Source organism: Pleurodeles waltl, chromosome 1_2 (assembly GCF_031143425.1).
Source record: "Pleurodeles waltl isolate 20211129_DDA chromosome 1_2, aPleWal1.hap1.20221129, whole genome shotgun sequence".
Classification (NCBI taxonomy): Eukaryota; Metazoa; Chordata; class Amphibia; order Caudata; family Salamandridae; genus Pleurodeles; species Pleurodeles waltl.
Window position 1 is genome coordinate 39,041,653 of NC_090437.1, and position 19,301 is coordinate 39,060,953.

The 19,301-nt window shown below is 42.0% G+C and overlaps 1 protein-coding gene across 3 annotated transcripts in view; it reads left to right on the forward strand.

The window, feature by feature from the left end:
* STAP1 (signal transducing adaptor family member 1) overlaps nucleotides 1-19,301 on the forward strand; it is a 478,236-nt gene that overhangs the window by 145,304 nt on the left and 313,631 nt on the right. The window lies entirely within an intron of this gene.

The following is a 19,301-nucleotide window of genomic DNA, read 5'->3' on the forward strand; positions in this document are numbered from 1 at the left end:
CATATCTCCCTTCTATTTATTCATGTAATCCCCACCTATGACATTGTTCTTAAGAGCAATCTTGCCAGCGCACGTAAAATGTTTAATGTGAAAAAAATCCTTACAAGTAAGTAAATACAAAACGACCAAAGCACATGGTCGTTTCCTAGAGCTATGTATTCCGGTGGGTGTCACCCATGCCACTTCTAGGCATACAGCAGACTTCTAATTACCCTGTGAAATGTAGACCTAACTAAGGGCCATATGTACGAACACATTTTCCCATAGACACAGAATGGGTAAAAACCTTTGCTACATCTGGCCCTAAGTAACTATTGGTTTTTGGAAACTGCGTCTTCTGGCGGGTCGCACCTGTGTTGCCTCTAGGGAGACCTCATAAGTTCCTAATGACACCCTGACACACAGACCCTCAGTATGAATTGCCTGAAGTGTTATGCCCAGGTAGGATACCTCTCCTAGCAACTACAAGTGGCTCAGTGTTTCTGCGCTCAGTACTTCAGGGTTTGGAAACACAAGCAGTAGTTTTACTGGGTGCAGTTTTACACTAATTGAAATTGTGGAGGTGTCTCGACAAACTATAGGTAGAGGCACAGACTAGTACCACTTCCCCATCTGTCTGTGGGATGAACCTCTGTCTCTTCCAGATGGATTACATAGATCTTTAGTTACCTTTGTCATTTGAAAACTACCTTTTCTGTTCAATTTCTAAGGAAGCCTCATCAACTCTTAATAGCCTCAGTAGATTGGAAACCTGTGACTTCCTGTGGGTTGCTCCTAAATTGCACCACACAAACTCTTAATTACCTTGTGACCTAAGTACCTGGTAGATTTGGGAAGCTACTTCTTTTTGTGGGTTGCATCTTTGTCCCTTGGGTGGCCTCCTATATTCTCTTAATTACCTCAGGGGTTTTTGCAACCTCTGTCTTTCTAGGAGGTTCACCTACAACTGCCCTAGGTGAACCCCTTAGACGGCAATATATACTGACCTAAATGCCTGGTGGTTTTTGGAAAGTTGTCTCTTCCTGTGGTACTGCATGGACTCCTGATCACAGATCGATCTGGAAGCTCACTGTCTTATAGGTTAGGTTGTGCCTTTGCAGAATCAATTTCATGATTGTAAATTTGCTGTAATTAAAACTCTGCACTGTCCCTCACTAGACGAAAGCTTAACATTTCATTACACCATTCCCGTTCCTTCAGATACTTCTGGGATAGATCTTTCCTTTCTTCTCCTTGCTCCTCACACTAATGTTCACCTTTTCCTATACTCCTCATCCTACTCCTACCACTTCTCCTACATTCTTTTCTCTGTCTCCACACCCTAGCACCACTGTCTTCCTATTACACTACAGCATGCTCTCCTTAAGGGTGGAAGGACCCCACTCCCTACCTTTTTTCAAACGTGAACAGTGTCTATCAGGATGAGCAAAGGTGTGCCTGACTGAATCTCTTCATGTTCAAATCAGACAGGCTAGCGCTGAACTTCCTTTAAATGCACAGACACCTGGCAGCCTGAGCTGAACTTTGCTGGGCTGAAGATGTCACTGCCCTGTGGGTGTAACCTTGTCAGTACGGCAAATATCTTTGTAGTCTTCCTCCATCCCCCATTATGAAGGGGACCGTTACTGATAGCCCCTGAACTGGGTACTTCAGTTTTACGCCCTGACGTGCCCAGGGCTGTAGGTCCATCAGTGACATTCATCACAGAGTGTGGAGGAATCAGCAGTCTCACTGACCCAATCCCATTCTATATCAAGTCAGGACTGCGGTCTCCTCCTACAGATGACCCATAAGAAGGTCAGCCAGTGAGAGGGAGGCAGCAGACCCAGTTGTCATGAACCTCCGAGGCTTCCCTCCTGCTACATGGGATCACCACTGCAGCCCAGTAGGTTTTAATGTATAGTGTGTGTGTGTATATATGTATGAATATACATGTATTTGTGAGTGTGTGCTGTGAAAGGATGTGTTTATGTGTAGGTGCTTGTGAGAGGTGAGTGAATGTGTGCACATGAGTGAATGTATGGGTGTGAGTGAGTGTGCTTCACGCCCGCCCAAGTTACCAGGCGCCACTCACTGCTATTACTCTTTCATCCTCCTCCTATTACCTCTGTTCCACATTGTTTCTACTACTCTTACCTTCCCTCTGACGACCCTGCATCCCTCTAACCTCTCTAACTCCCCCATGTTGCCTTCTCCCATCTCCAGAAGAAACCACCATACTGTGGCTAACCTCTCCATCTCTTTTTATTAATCTCATTTAAACTTATTCTTTATTTTTCTGATTCTTGCTGACCTGCATTGTTACATATTCACATACATTAGCTAAACTGCTGCACTCAACTCTTTCCCTTCTCCTCTTCCTCTAATCATTCCCTCTCCATTCTTTGTACTCCCCAAGTAACAGTTCTACCATAAAACACATATCTTTCTTCTACAACCTAACCACTCTCCTCCTTTTAACTTCTCCAGGCACGTTTATAGTACCTTGACAGCACTCCTCACCTTACTTCCTTCTCACCTTCTGTTGGAACATAGCCCTCTCTGAAGGGTCATCCCAAATGTTTGGCTTTCCTCCTCTTTTTCTGATCTTGTGTATGTTGACCTTGGGAGTCTGAGCACTTTACCACTGCTGACCAGTGCTACAGTGCATGTGCTTCTCCTCTAAATATGGTAACATTGGTGTATACACAATTGGCATATTTACTTTACTTGAAAGTCCCTTGTAAAGTGGTACATCATATACCCAGGGCCTATAAATTAAATGCAACTAGTGGGCATGCTGCTTTGATTGTGCCACCCATTTAAGTAGTCCTTTAAACATGTCTCAGGCCTGCAACTGCAAAGACTGTGTGTGCAGTCTTTCAACACCACTGCAACTTGGCACTTAAACCCCTTTGCCAAGCCTTAAACTCCCCTTTTATTTCACATAAGTCACCTCTAAGGTAGGCCATAGGTAGCCCATAGGGTAGGGTGCTGAGTAAGTAAAAAGGTAGGACATGTACATTTATGTTTTTCATGTTCTGGTAGTGAAAAACACCTAAATTTGTTTTTCACTACTGTGAGGCGTACCCCTCTCGTAGGTTAACATTGGTAATTTCTTGTTACCCTTTTAAGCTGTAATTCCCAATTGAGAAGGAGTGGTTATGTCATGTTTCATATCATTGGAATGGTAATGCTAAATCCTTTTTAATGGTAAAGTTGGATTGAGCATTATCATTTTTTAAATGCCTCTTTAGGAAGGTTGGCTTTTCTCTGCTCTGTTGCCTGCAGCCTGTCTCCAATACTCCCCTGGGGGGGGGGGGGGGGGGCGACAGCTACATTTTGTTCATTCCCTCTAGACAGCCACATAGACAGGGCCATTAAGTCTGATTGAGCACTCATCTGCATTCTGATGGCACTTCCTGAGCAGGAAGGGAGGAGGGGCTGACAATTACACCTGAACAGGCAGTGCCTGTCCCCACACAAAGGGCTGATCACCCCCTACTGATAGTCTGGAGCCAGGGATAGGACCAAAGGACCTCTGTGTACTTCAAAGACCCTTCTTTGAAATCTCCCCCACTTCAGAGGCACATTTGGGTATAAGTAATGGGTCTCTGACACCACCAGATCAGACACTTCTGGACCTACAACTGAACTGTGCCAGAACTGCTGCACTGCATTAAATACTGCTATGCTGCTGGATTGGTGACCTGGGAGCTCTACTTTACAGCGTTTCTGCTGTGCTGAACCCTCTGAGGGAGAACTGAACTCTCCCTCTCCAAGGGCTTGCCTCATGTTACTTGAGACTCAGAGATATCAAAGTCTCCACCCCTGCTCCTGTGTCTGGTCCACTGGAAGGGAACCTAGATACTTGCACCAGTGCAATTGACACATCTGATGTCTGCTGGAAGAAGCAATGAGTGTATTGACCTTGTTGCGGTGGTAAAATTGATGCGTCACACTTGGGGCCTGAGGAGCGTCTCTGGAACTGCACCATCCACTGCCGCATCCCCTGCCTGCCGGAAGTGGCATCTGGTGTCTCAGCATTGATGCAGCACTGACACCACCGCATCGCTGCCATCACTGAAGGATGATCAACTCATCCCTTCAAAAGCGTGGAGAAATCTGGTGCATCGGCTTCGGAATCAAAGCATCGCAGCTTTAAAGCTCGTCTTTGGAAACCAACGCATCGCCTCCAACGCATGTGAAAAATCAGCACATTCTCCAGCTGCGGTAGTGACATCGACGCATCTACCCGCAATTAATAACAGCTTCCACTCATATTCTTCTTTTTCCTCCCTTCTTCCTCTAGTACACTTCCTTCCATCCTTAATCCCTATTAGCTTTGATCTGTTTTGTGCTCGCAGCTGTATTCTAAAATGTCCAGTGCTCTTACTCTCTGCTCTTACTCTTCTGCTCCTTCATTACCTATCCCTTTTGCTTCCTTCTTTGACATCTCTTTGTTTTCCCCTCACTTACCTTCATCACTAACCTGCACTCTTTTCCCCATAACATATTTTACACCCTCTTGACACCTCACCCACCCTACTTATATCCATACCTGCTCCTGCTACTTCTCTGTCGGATCTTGGCTGTCTACACCCTCTCCTCAGCCTGCTTCTAACGTCCTAGTGCCGTCCTTGTGAATAACATCTCATGTTAGCCTTGTTGGTTCCAGTCTAATCACCTAATCATTCCTGGCACCCTTACCCTTTTCGAAAGCAAGATCACATCACTTTCTCCTCTTCCCCTCCCCTTCAACAAATCTCCACCAAATCATCTTTTTTTTCCCTTGGCATTCATTTCTCCTACTCCCTTCACCCTCTATCATACTTACGCACAAAGCAATTAATGCCACCCTTCTATCTACCCAGCCAAAGCTAACCTCTTGAAGCAGGAAGAAGAACCACCCTACACCTTTATTTCTTCAACATTCCTCTTTTCTCTCTCTGTCCTACTCTCCAACCTTTCACTCCATTTCTATCTACAACTTCTCTTCTTTAATCCTACTCTCTACTTCCCTTACTAACAGCTCTTCCTCTCCTCCCCTCACACGCCCAGTCAGCTAAGCTACCTGATTAGCATTTAATGAACAAGAAACAATTAGAAACCTTCAGTATGACCTTAGGCTCAAAAACCCACATACAATTTGTTACTAAAATATAGCAAGGAGACAACTGTTCAGTACTCCATAAGGCAGCCCCCCAGATATTGAATAGTGATACAACATCCTGAGAGCAACATTGAAGGAGTACAATCGGTCATTTTCAAAGTTATACTTTTTGCTCTGTAAAGCCTTCGACAAACTAATTTGCTCATTTCACTCGACATCCATGTGCCCAAACTGTCAACATAAGACACCTGGGTTCAACAAAGGGATAGAGAAGGTGACTGCATCACAACACTTGTGTAAGGAATCAAGCAACCAACACTATACAGTATTTCTCACATTCCTCAATAGGACCTACAAATAATCCATCAAAAAGTTAAAGACACTATTTTATTCCAGCTGGGTCTGATATGCTTAATGCCTTACCATTGGCTCAGTAGAATCCTCACAACATTTTGCAACAATGTGGGCCCCACTGCAAAGCCCCATCCCAAGCTTTTTGGAACTTCATTGCAACTGTGAAGGCATAGCAACATTCTGAAAGTACTTGTGGTGAAAAAGACAGCTTCATGGAGACCAAGTTTAGAAAAACCATGCTGCATGAAAGACCCTGAAGTCTTCTTCAAGCAATTCTTGGATTACAAATTACACAATGTTGTCAAGTCTAGTGGGCCTACAGGCTCACCTTTTGCTTCTCAAAAATATTCAAGAGCATCCTCCTCTCAGATCAGCAAACTGGTTCGACCCAGATAGAGGACCCTTATCCACTCTAATTTCCATGTATAATGTACTATATTCGAAAACGTGCATGGACAAACTAGCTACACTTCTACCCCAGGCCTCTTCTGTGTATTCAGGACAGTACTTTCTCTACATACTAAAATACTAGAGATCTTCAGGAAGCGTCATGGGGCTCAGATTGGCCCTACCCGCTATTGCACTTGTTGAGTTTAAATATGGGTCTAGGGTTTTTTAAGGATTTTACTCTCTGACAAATGGTGTGTTTGGGAGGAAAAATATGTACTGCTGGTTGATGTTGGAGATTGTATCTGACAATGCTTGATATGTTAAACAGGAGCCTTCAATGAACCAAGGAAACAATCAGTCAAATAGCTTCAATGGCTGAGGTTCAAAGTAGGACATGTGTTCCTGGAGCCATCACAGTCTTTATGCAGCTGTCTTGAGCTTTAAAGGAACAAACTAGTGCTGCTAAAGGCTTTTATCTAATATGTGATCTAGGGTCCCAAACTGTGATTGCCAAAGATTGCATTAAGTCGTTTTTTGAGTTTTATGTTCCTCAGAGCATTTCAAAGCACTTCCTAGGCTGACAAGATTGCATATTTCCTAGACTTATCGTTTATGTCACCTAGATTCTCTGGATATTCTCTGCGCAAGCTCTGCATATTTTCTGCAGAAGAAAAATTTTCCCCCTGGAAAAAAAAAAAATTCACAATGGTAATGGAGGTGTAGGATAAGGAATAGCTCAATGGCATTTGTAACTCTTCGGGACTGGTTCCAGCTAACAGAGTCAACTAGTTTGTGTCGGTAACCAAAAGATGCTCAGCTCACAGTTCTTGAAGTCTTTCGACAGGGGAGTAAAGAGGAATATTTTACAGTTAGCTACAAGCTTCCTAGCCAAGGTTCTACCTTTCTTTCAGACATTGTATACTTAAATTTGTAGCTGCAAGAGCAGGTTGCTAACACCTTGTAAGACTGAAGATATACCAGTACCGGGAAGTCAGTCTGGAGCAGAAACACAAGATGAAATAACAACTCTCCTAGTTATTCCTATAAGGGGCCTTATTCCCTAGCATTGTGCATGGGAAGAATGGGCCTATAATTGCCTTATAAACAAGTCATGTCTGTACGTGTTAGCGGCTACAGTTGAAACAATTTATAGTGTCCTTAATGTGTCTCATCCTCCTTTTTCTGATGTAACATAAATTACAACACCTGTAAGACTTGACTACTGCAGAATGAAATATCGCAGGCCTGGTCCTGTTCCTGCAAATTAAAAAAGCAAGGCTAATTAATTTTTCTGTGCTTGTTTTCCACAGAGGGTTGCATTTTTGATGTGTATTGTAAAAACACAGAAAATGAGTCAATAAATTAATAAAGCAAGACTATTGACTTTGTCTGTGCTTGTTTTCCACTGAGGGTTGCTTTTTTTCATGTTGTGTTGTGATCTGTGATTTTGACGGATAAGCTGTATGTTTTCCAACCATACCTTACTGACCTCTGTGCCTCCAGAGAAAGAAAGTAAAACTAGGTAGCTTATTGGGGAAAATACTCCACCCTGCATATTACTGTGTTTCAATATTTCACAGTTTACTGACAGGAAAGCGGTCTTTGAGACATGTTACATGTATCCTTTGAGTGTTTATAGTATCTGCCTATCTATAGTATCTACCTTTCTCAAAGATGCAGGATTCCTCACTGGGAAGCAAACACTCTAAGAGTTTCCACGTGTTTAGCATACATTGGTCAGTTTCACAGTGGATGCATCTACCTGTGATTTACATTGCCTTTCTAATTGTGGCAATTCATAGAATCCCAATCACTACAAAAGAGAAATGTAGGACATTGCAGATTTTATTGTGTGGGCCTGTGAGCCATAATCCTAAAACTGCTAAGTTTACAAGAGCAATAAGTATGGCATTGCAGAGGTTTGTAAATACTTGCAAAATGTAAACATTTTAGGTATTCACCATATTTACAATGCCACCCCCATGGTAGTGTTACAAGAACAATCATTTTCTCAATCCTACATTCTGGTTGGTTATGAGCTGATTGCGGTTCCATGTATCACATTCTGTGTTTCCAGAGGTGCAGATGCAACTTTCCTATAAAGGATTTTTTCTTGGATTTAATTGTAAAAGGTGTTAGACCTATCAACCTTGGGGTGTTCTTCCCCCAAACGTTTTACCTTCCTCTTCCATTTTTCTTGCCATTGGGACTCTGTGCACTGTACCACAGCTAACCAGTGCTAAAGTGTGTGTACTGTCTCCTCTAAACATGATAACATTGGCTCATAACACATTTGCATATTTAATTTACTTATAAGTCCCTAATAAAGTGGCACTACCTATGCCAAGGGCCTGTACATTAAATACTACATGTGGGACTGCAGAATTAATTGTACTACCAACTTAAGTATCCCTTTCAACATGCCTCAGGCCTGCCATTGCAGAGTCTATGTTTTAAACTGCCATTTTGACCTGGCAAAATAAACCTGTCAGGCACAAACCCTCCTTTTTAATACATATAAATCACCCCTAGGGAAAGCCAGGGACAGCCCAAAGAGCAGGTATTTTCAAAAGTAGGACATGTACTTTTAAAATGTTACATGTCCTGGTAGTGAAACACGTTTACGTTCATTTTTCACTACTGCATGGCCTATCTTTCCCATAGGATAATGTTGGCGTTTCCTTATTACATGTTATAAGTATAATTTCCACATGGGAAGAGATGACCCCCTCATGTTTGGTGTTTCTGGAATCACAATTTAAAATCCTCATTAATAGTGAAGTCAGATTTTCAGTTGCACGTCTGAAAATGCCACTTTTAGAAAGTTGACACGTTCCTGCCAAATTCATTTAGCACCTGAAGCCTGTCTCTGGTCACATGGCTGGATGTAGGTGGCGGTTGGGCTTTCTGTATTCCTCCTAGAGAGCCACTCAATAGGGAGAGTAGTGAGCCTGAATGGGCCATCACTGGCAGGGTAGGAAGGAGGAGCTGGGCACCTCCCCTTTTACACTTGAATGTGCAGTGCCTCTACACAAAGGGCTGCAAACACCCTGTAGTTAGTCTGGAGCCAGGACAGGGAAAGAAGGATGATTTGGAACTTGAAAGGTAAACCTCTAGATGCTTCACCCCCACTTCAAAGTCACAACTGGGTTTAAATAAATAAATAAATGCTGGACCTCTGACACCAGCTGTCCTGTACACCTCTGGACTGGTGGATACTCTGCCAGAAGGAAGAACTGCTGGGCTGATGAATGTCTGCCTCTCTGCTAAACTCTGCTTTGCTGACCTGTTTCCTGATGCCCTCGTGCCTGGGTGAGAAAGACTGGTCCTGCACCTCTTGACCCATGAGCCCAAAGTGGCTTCAAAGATTAGTTGACTGGCCTCCTTATCCGAAGCCTCAGTGACATAACAAGCTTCCAACAACCTTGCAGCTGCTGCTGGACTCTACCATCAGTGATTCTACCCTCCTAAGTGGTGCAACCCCAGTCCTGGACCATTGGAAGTGGGCTTAAGGTGCTTCACCAGCCTCTGTGGATCCAGCCGAACTGACGCAGCTCCTCTGCTGCGCAGTGCAACCCTGAGCAGAACTGATGCATCTCTGCTGCTGCGTGGTTTGACCCTATTGTCACAACGCATCATCTGTGCAGGCCCTCTCATCCTTCATCCCTCATCGACAGCAGTCTCAACAATGATACCAGACTTCACATTGCGGCCATGCAGCTCTATTGCAAGCCCTGTTGATTAGATCCTGTATGATGATGCAGACCCTCGCACCGCAGCCTCGCCACATCTCCAAACCGACACATCGCTCCCACTGAATGATGCATCTGGAACGAGGAACCACACCAGCCTCCTCATCCCAGGGGTGGGACTTGTGACCTTGTCGTGGTCTAACACAAGCAGATATCAACAACGCTCTACACCTTTTGGTGCTATTTTCTCTAAAATCTCCAAAATGTAACATCCCTGGTTCTACTAATTAAATTTTTGTTATTGTGGTCTTGTTTTATTTATTAAGCATTACTCTTAGAGAAGGCACTCCTATTCGAGGTTTCCAGGTCTTTCCTTGGAATTGGGGTACTTGAAGTACTAGTTTTGATAGTAAGGACACTGCTGTTTGGTATACGTTTATGTTTCATATCATATAACAAATTCTGTATTAGGTTAAATCTTTCAACCATAAAAAACAAACACATAGTGATAAAACATAGCGCAAAAGACCAGCATCCACATAAAAGCATGTTAAAGATTATACAAACCATATGGAGTTATGATTGTGAATAAAAAAGCTCACAAATCCTTCCTCATTCTTATTGCAATGTGAATAAACCTCATGACAGCCCAAACCTCATGGACTGAGGGCAGAGTTTGAATAAAAAACAGCACCTGTCTACAAGGCCGATACTTAGCACTCCTGAAAATGGGAACAAGATATTATCTCCTAATAGCCACATAACATTTAAAAAAAAAACAAAAAAAATTGTTGACTGTGAGGAACAGGAATCACAGGGACATACAGACAGATTCCAAATATAAGGCAAAGGTGTAGGAAAAGCAACTAGGCATTGTGCTGTATTCAATCTCAGACAGGCCAGCAAGAATATGTGTTGGCTATTATGAACCCAGATAAGGTAAGGCTCGATATCAAGGGTTGTGTCAATTGTCATATGTGAGCTGCAACAGTACTTTTCAAGGTCTCTATAAACTCTCTCTCCTCATGGCACATAGAAACAAAATTCAATGTTACTATCTACTTGTTCTCAAAGGAGAGAGACTCAGGATCACTATGTATCTTTGACATATTCAGCTTAAGGCTGAGTTCCTTTATATATGGTAGCAGGGTATTTTCAAGTCATATTCTAACTGCATGTAATACCAAGCAATTAAACAAGACCTCTTTCTTCATCCAGATACTCAGCCAGAGGAGGAGGGGGCGTAACTTCATGTGGTCTTTTATGTAGTCTATACCCAGCTCTAAATGATAAGTATGGGTTAGACTGCACTGGGGAACTGATAACAGCCTTTTTACAAACCTGTCTTCAACCAGTTGTATGGCTTCTGCTGTCTTGGGGCCCCAGGACCCTGGGGTCCCAAAGTAGCAGAGGCTATACAATGCCCTGCTTATGGTGATAAGTAGCTATCAATAGGCATTTCGACTTGTATACTTCAACAAGTCTTTGGTGGGTTTACTGCCTAATTTTTTGGCATAATTAAACATTGCCTCAACAGCATTTTTTAGGGTCGAGCCTGCAAGTGCATGTGCTAGCGCATGGGTCTCACTTGCAAGACTCTGTTGTGTTCAGTAAATGGCTTGGAGCCCGCCTGTCGCTCACCATTTGCTGGTTTGCATGGCACTCTTCTTTACAGCCTTGTAATTTGTCAAGGCACACCTGGCATCATTTCTGTTTGTCTGTGTGGAGCAGGGATCAAGTACTAATTGATTCAATTTAATTAGTGTCTGTCCGCTGCTCCCGATGTGATTGAGGTACTATTTGTTCTTTTTAACTTCTAGTGCCCTGCAAACAGAAGGCTTGTGAGTGGCAAAATTGTGCCCAACAGGACAAACAAAATTGCAAAGTTTTCTTTTTTAAAGCTAACTTTTTTATTTTGCCAAGTCATCTTTTCTCAGTTTCCATGCATGTTTTCTTTTGTTTTTGCTCGTGGGCGATGTCGTCAAAAGATGACAATTAACCTTTTCTAAATATGCGAGACCTATTGCACTGCAAATGCTTGTTAACTATTGAGTTCCAGTTACCCTATTCACCAAATATAAGCCCTAAATAGAGGAGGGTTGGAGCAGAAGTCATTTTAGATCAATCCACAAAAAGGTCGAATTTTGAGTTTCCTAGGGCCATCACTTGTGTCTTAAATTGAATAATAGTGAGGTCTAGATCCTCTATGAAAGGACAACATTTACCAAAAAGGCTCTATAGCTCAAACAGGTTCCGAGCTAACAGCATCGCATCATCTGTATAAAAAAGAGCTGCTATTTGAGGCGACCCTTCTCTCAGGTACATCATATTCAAGTGTTGCGTAGGCTCTCATTATTTTAATGAGACTACTGGATTTTGAGCAGCAAGATTGTCCACGATGTGGGGGACTGAGTCTGACCCACGGTGGATGACACTTGCCACTACAAATCCGGGCATTGCTCCGGCTAACTAGCAGTGTCTCATCTCTCCCGAATGGTAGAGATGATTGGGCAGCCGAGCTCATGACATTTCTGTACTTCTCAGGGAAGTCGTGGTCATTCAGGTCACAACCGGTTCTCTCATACACAGTACAGTCTCATATAGAAATGACAATAAAGGCAGTGTAAGTTTTAAAGATTGGTTTTATAAAACAACTGCATTTTGGATAGCAAAATATGAGCTGCAATAACCAGAACTACACAACACAGTAATATTAAAATAGTAATGATGAGAGTGAAGCACAAGAATAAGGCTATCATAGTGCCGCTAGATTATTTTTCTCTCTAAGTTATATTTCGAGCACAGTATGTTAAGGTCTAAGCCTGCCTTTCAGGTTCCCCCGGGAGGACATCAACCCTCATACCTGAGCAAAGGCCTGTAATCTACATCAGCATCTGCAACGGGGCATTCAGCATACAGTTGTGGTTCCCTGGCTGGAATCTCCCTCTTGACGTGTACTAGGACTAGAAAGTGTTTTTATAACTAACACGCAGATGTTCTAAGAAAATGTCCCTACATAAGGATGTGTATTTTCTACGAATGCTGGAGACTAAACTTCTACCACATTTACCGGCAATGTACCAGACTGTAGCCTTGACTGAAGCACAGGGCAATCAAGAATGCATTATTTGAGAAAACAGTGCTGAACAAAGCTAAACAGTGTGATAGAAGAAATTAAAACAAGACCGTAAAAACTGGTTATTGTAAAATAACAGTGCGAAGCTGAATAAAATATATCTAGGACAAAGTGCACAGCGGCCTAGTATGTTAAACTAACGTGCATGGAGCTATACTGAAAATGGCTACACAACACAAGGTTTACAAGGTACTTATCAAGTCCATTGATGTAAAGGGTAAATAAATAAGGGCAAGTACACACCGTTGATGGAACCCCCCTAGTAACAGCAAATGGTTCAGTTGTCTCGCCGATCAAGCCTTATATGATACTTGCTGTCACTCCTTTGTAGATTTCCCTCAAAAAATTGTCCAAACAATCAATACCTATAGCAGACATCATCTCCCATCATTTTGAGTGAATGATATGGTCAAATACTGAATCTAAGTCTATGAACTTCAGGAACACACTGCTACGCTTTGCTATTAAATATTTGATAACAAGGGGAAGGTTTAAGCACTGCTCAGTAGTCCCAAGGCCAGCTCTAAAACCATATTGCAAATTGGACAAGATGTTATGGACTCTAGCCCACCCCTCCAGCCTATCAAAGGGGATTCTACACATAATCATGTCTGTAGAATGTATTCAAGAGATCAGGCGATAACAATTTGGATTCTCCTTACATCCCTTCCTAATGACGGGAACGTTGATGGCATGGGACCACACAGCTGGGAGGCCCTGAGCTGCCTTCAAGATATTTTTTAATAGAGGAGAACACAAAGATGGGTTATCTTTAAGTATATCACATTCAACCCCCTCGGGACCAGGTACCTTCACACTAGGGCACTTGTCTAGGGCAACTAATACATCTTGAACACCAATTACAAATAGATCAGAGTGCACTACTTTGTTTATAATATTAGATACAGCCCACCCAGATAAATGCGATTGCAAAAAAACGCAGTTTTGTGTGCGATCCAGCTATAAGGTTGGATTACAGTATCCAGCCCTATGGCAGCTCAGTCCTTGAAATGGGAAAATTAGTCACCTGCCAGAAAGCTCTACAGTTTTAGCAGGTGCTTGCTTAAAGAAGAGAATCATAAGCCTCCTTTCTTATGATTTCCCTTCTCTTGGCCACAGTCTTCTTGCACTGTGTCTGACAAAGGCATAACTGCTCAGGGATTCTGGGTACTAGTTTACGTGCCTTGAACAAATTGCTATGAGCCTTAGGACATTGAACAACCATATTGGCCATACAGGTTAGTGGTCTGTGCAGGGACCATTTGTAGCCCCCTGATTGAGACACATAGGGCCTCATTACGGGTTGTTTTGGCGATTGTACCGCCAACAGGCTGGCGGTACAATCTGCCTCATTACGACCGCGGCATTTACCCCCATGGTTGTCCCGGCGGTTTTAATCCTCTCCACCAGCCTGTCCATGGCAGTAGAGACCGCCATGGAAAGGCTGTCGGGAAGGGGAGTCGCGGGGCCCCTGGGGGCCACTGCACTGCCCATGCACTTGGCATGGGCGGTGCAGGGGCCCCCAGGCACAGCCCCAGCCTGCTTTTCACTATCTGCACAGCAGACAGTGAAAAGAGCGACGGGTTCAGCTGCACCCGTCGCATGGCCGAAACACCGCCGGCTTCATTAGGAGCCGGCTCCCATGTTACGGCCGACATCCCCGCTGGGCCATCGGGGATCTCATAATGCGGCCGGCGGGATTGTGGCCGCATTGGTGGCCGCTCGGCGGTTAAACCTTGGTGGGCGGCGGAGGGCCTTAGTGTCAAGTAGCAGGAGGTGATCTCGTGTGAACTGGTGCTCAGATCTAGGAATGTGAAGATCTCAGTATGGTTCTTACTAATCAGATTACTCACCACTCTGTCCTTGTCTACTCTATTCCATTCCTGCAAACTCCCCTTGTTTTTATCAACACAGAGAGGAAGGGGGATACAAGGGTCAGATGGTGTCTACCCTTTCACCACAGTATAGAACAGACAGAAGATTGTGAGCACTGTGCGCAATTTCTTGAACTCCGTGACTTGAAAAAAGCAATACTATATCTGATGAGAGCAGAATAAAATCTATTAAACTGGAACCATCCTCCCATTGAATGCTGTTGTCAGCAATGGGGCACTAAAAAGTATATCAAGGGCAAAATTGATTACATGCAGCTCTACATGGGATATGGGAAAAGTGGAGCAGAGTGGCACCATGCTTTTCAGTCATTCCACATGTAGGGGAATTATGCATCTCACAAATTCTTAAATTGAAATCCCCCATCTAAACAATAGGGATGTTGTAGCTATAACTGCTAACAAACCTTGTTACTTGCCTGCTGAGAGAGCTATTATTATCTGTATTAAAAGAGGCAAAATTATTGTACAGATTAATAAATACAAATGTAATTGAACTGCATTCTAATCTTTAGAGTTGAAAGGTAGCTGAGCCCAAGAAAGAACTAAAAACCCTCCCCTGAAATAAGATGGAGATAAAAGTAGAAACCCCTCCCATCACCTGCCCAGAGCTATTAGGGAGAAGTACTTGGTAAACCCATCTGTATGTCTCTTGCAACAGGCAGTATCAAAACGTTTCACAACAGCAAGCCAATCTGGAGTTTGAAGTTTCGCTCCTAGGTCTGCTATGTTCTAGGAGACAAACATATAAGGTGGTTTAATGTATGAACAACTATTGTTATTAGGGATAAAAGATTGAATAAAATCACTAATCCCCACAGGATGACTTTGAATTAGAGTCAGATGTAATAGACCTTGAGTAGATGTACCCTGGTTGAGATTGACATGCATAGTAAAGCAACTCCCCCCCCATATCTTGGGCAAAGGTGGAATCAGATTTCATGGTCCTCGACCAGTGTTGGTAAAAATACCCAAGTGATAGTGCCTCTATTCTGCTGAGTGCCGAAAAAAGGACAGTTCAGAATGGGGAGTAAATTACACAGTACATGATCATTCCTAAAGTTGATATTGACACAATCACTAGCATTGGTCTTCAGTGTGTATCCTGTTCATGGAGTTCTCCATATCATGTTCATTTCAATATGTACCGGGTACATAGCCCCCAAAGCCCTTTCAGCCCGTGTGTAACTTTGGTGAGTAGCTGCTCGTGAATCTCATACATATCAGAACCATGCAGCAGTCCTCCTTTTAAGATAATAGTATGCTACTAAGGTAACTGCATTGCTGATTGTGATGTGTCTGCCAATGGATTATGAATCACAAGTGGAGCGTTTTCTTTAGATACATTGCACGGTTCCAGCAGGCTAGGAGGCACCTGTATGAGAGGTACTCTGGCTGGGTAACATATTCTTCACCGTAAGAGTGCTAGCAATGGCACCCATAGCACACATACCCTGTCTCCCATCTCTGTGAGGTAATGTAAAAGCATCCATCATAGGCTCATTGGAAGGGATACAGTGCTTAGTGTTGGATTCAGATAAGTGGCCCTTAATTGCTCCAAGCCTACTGTTAACAGAGTCCATAAATGCATAAATACAGTTCTCCATGGCTTCAAACTTGAAGTGAAAGGTAACAATATCACCACCCACTATTTCCTCACACGAAGCATCAGTAGCATATTTATTCATTTTTGCTGTGGTGAATGCTCCTTTTTTTCTTAGGTGGGGGTGATAGAATTGATGCCCACCTTTAAGTTCTGTACCGCGGTTCTTACATTGGAAAATCAGACTTACAAAAATTACCCCCATTGTCCCTATCTGTAGCTATCCCCACAGATGAACTTAAGGTGCCTTTCGGTGCAGGAGTGGGGTTGAAACTGGAAAAATACTCCGAGAGCTAGTAGATTTCCTTTTCACATCCTGCTTAGTTATCAATAGATGCTTCTCAGCAGAATCGATCGGTTCGGCAACTTGTGATTTCAATAAAAAATCATTAGACTAACCGTAAAAAAGAGCAGTTTATGTTTACTGTGGTTACCATTTATAATGAAAGCTTTATCTTACATCGGGGAAATATATTATGTTCATTATTACAAGATACTTCATTATAGGTAGAACTGAAAACGTCGATGTAAGGCTTAATTCCTTCATCACTCTTATCTCTTGGCATATAAGACTTTGCAATTCAGTGTTCTGCTACCAAGGAAATGTTTTATGTAGTCTACTTTGCAAGGACCATCAAATATTGTTAGGTCACCGTTTTTAATGCTTTACTGAAATCTGTGAAACAAAATCAGTGGAGATTGTGTTTGTTGTCATTCCTAAATTTCCAAAAGTTTCTAAAACGTTATTGCTTAGTTGGTAATGTTTAGGGATTATCCTTCATGACTCCAGAGAAAAACTGTGGCCTCAACACAGATCAATGAGATTTCCTAAATTTGAGAAAGGTCGTTTTACAGAGCAATAAACACAACTTTAAAACATCCAGTTTTTTCAAATCGGTAACTTTGGGTGAAAGCAAACTACTTGAGAAGTCAGTGATAGGCTAAAATACGAAGTTTTTGTATTATTTTACTGTAGATTAGGCTTATAAAATGTGGGGAAATGAGGAAAGATACACAAATTGGACTGTTTTGTATGTATATATATAAGAGGGGGTTGTTAAGTCAAAGAGGGACAATATTTACCGTCATGTAGTAATCATATTTTCTTCTTTTTCAATACAACCTTAAAAACGAAACCAAGAAAACTCCATTAGGATCCCTTTCTTGATATGATGAGCAAAAATGACTGGGCTCCTTGTTGTGTTCTGTGGCCAGCAGTTACAGCTTTACCTGGCACGTTCAGTACTCAAAACTGGCAGGTACTTCAAATACTAAGAGGAAAGTAAGGCTTGCAATGTACCTGAAGCATCGGTGCTTGGAATGAGGCATTGCACGTTGAAGGACATACTACCCAAGGCACCAAATATAATTAAAATAGCTACTTTTCCTATGAAACCACTGGTCTTTCACAAGGTTTGGAAATAGTGGCAGACATTTTGAATCAATTGAATATAAGTTCCTCATGGTACAGAGTAGCCTTGCTAGGCAGTTTAGATACATTGTTACCACAGCTGGGACCTTGTTGCTAGAGCTCATGAAAAACCTTGGCAAACTCTTTTGAATATTGTTTGAAAAAACGGAAGTCTGAACTGAATACAGAGACATATTGTTGGGAATCAATTTGTATTTGTGGAGACAAACTGTGTCGTCAAAGTACTCTTTCAGAACTATCAAGTAAGGGCTATAAACTCATATTTACTTTGCATATATTGTTTATTTATGTGAAGCACATTAAGAATCCTCACAACTTTCAAAGGGTTTGATATTTTTTTTATAGTGCATATATTTTACTAAGTTATAGAAGGAGGCTAAGGAAGTGATTATTCGGTATTCATGTGAACTCATGTTTGTTATAGTTCATTTCAGTAAACGATCTTGAATTAAATATTGAATGACAAAGCATGTGCTCACAGAATAGTATAACTGTTATGACTGCAAGAAATGATAATCGCATACCATTGTGCTATTAGTTTTACAGAGAATATTAATATTTCAGTTTTCAGGAATCTCAGAGTTCCAGTCAAAGAAAGGGAGTTTGAGATTTAGAGATATTCTGAGGGTATATCATTTTGTACTGGAAAGGATTAGATGGTGTTACACATTGATAAAATACGTAAGCTACAGTGAGTCACTCTTCTGCCACCCTGTCTGGAAAACTTCAGTCCCTACATTTACTTTGTGCCATATGCATAATCTAACACGGTGCCCAGCTTATGCAAGCAATTTCATTCAGGTCAGATAAGGCTGTTTGCAGGTTGCTAGTTCACCAATATCTGAGCAGAAGCGGTTATGACAGATGTGGCAGTTGAGGCCCATTTGATTAAATGATCTGCCCAGAATCATACAGTGTTACCAAAAGGAGAGCTCGGGAACTGAAGCTGAGTCTCCCGGTGTCATATTCAACAATTTAGGAACTACACTACACCCTGCCATCAATTAGTTTCAGTATACATGTTAGTAAAAAAAATACATAAGTTTAAGTTAATGGGCATATCTTGTTGAAAACAGCAAGGAAGTAAAGGATGATACACACATTAATTTCCTCTAAAATACGTAGACGGATGTGAAAATATCTCCTACTCTTGTTTTAAAAAAACAGAATATCTTGGAAGGGTAATAAACGAATTTCAAAATTGTTTTTTTTCAGATACAGTCAACTTGATCAGTTGCCAAGATGATAACCGAGAAAACAATTAACATTTCTAAATAATTAGGTACAAAAGAAGGCATACTTTTTGATGAGAGCATCACCATTTCTCTTTCTGTGTATTATAACGGTAGTGCTGCATTAATTAAATAGACAAATGTGGTGTGGAGGTGCTGGTCCATAGTTGCAAAGGAATTCATCCACAAAACGTGACTTTTTCCCGTACTTCTTATGCTTTGTAAAGGTCACCAGGTTGCTGAAGATAAAAGTATATATTAGGGAAAACCAATCCTTTAAATACCCTATAGCCCCAGCAACAATCTACGTTTAACAGGAATAACAGGTTTATAGGGCAATTCGTCTAAAAATATCTAAATGAATGAATATTTTCCCGCAGGTGCAGTTTTGCAAAGTTGTTAAGTCTTATGAAGTTTGAAGTTTTTCAACTTTGCACATTTTTTGGCAAAGTTTACATTTCCCCCATTATCGAATTCT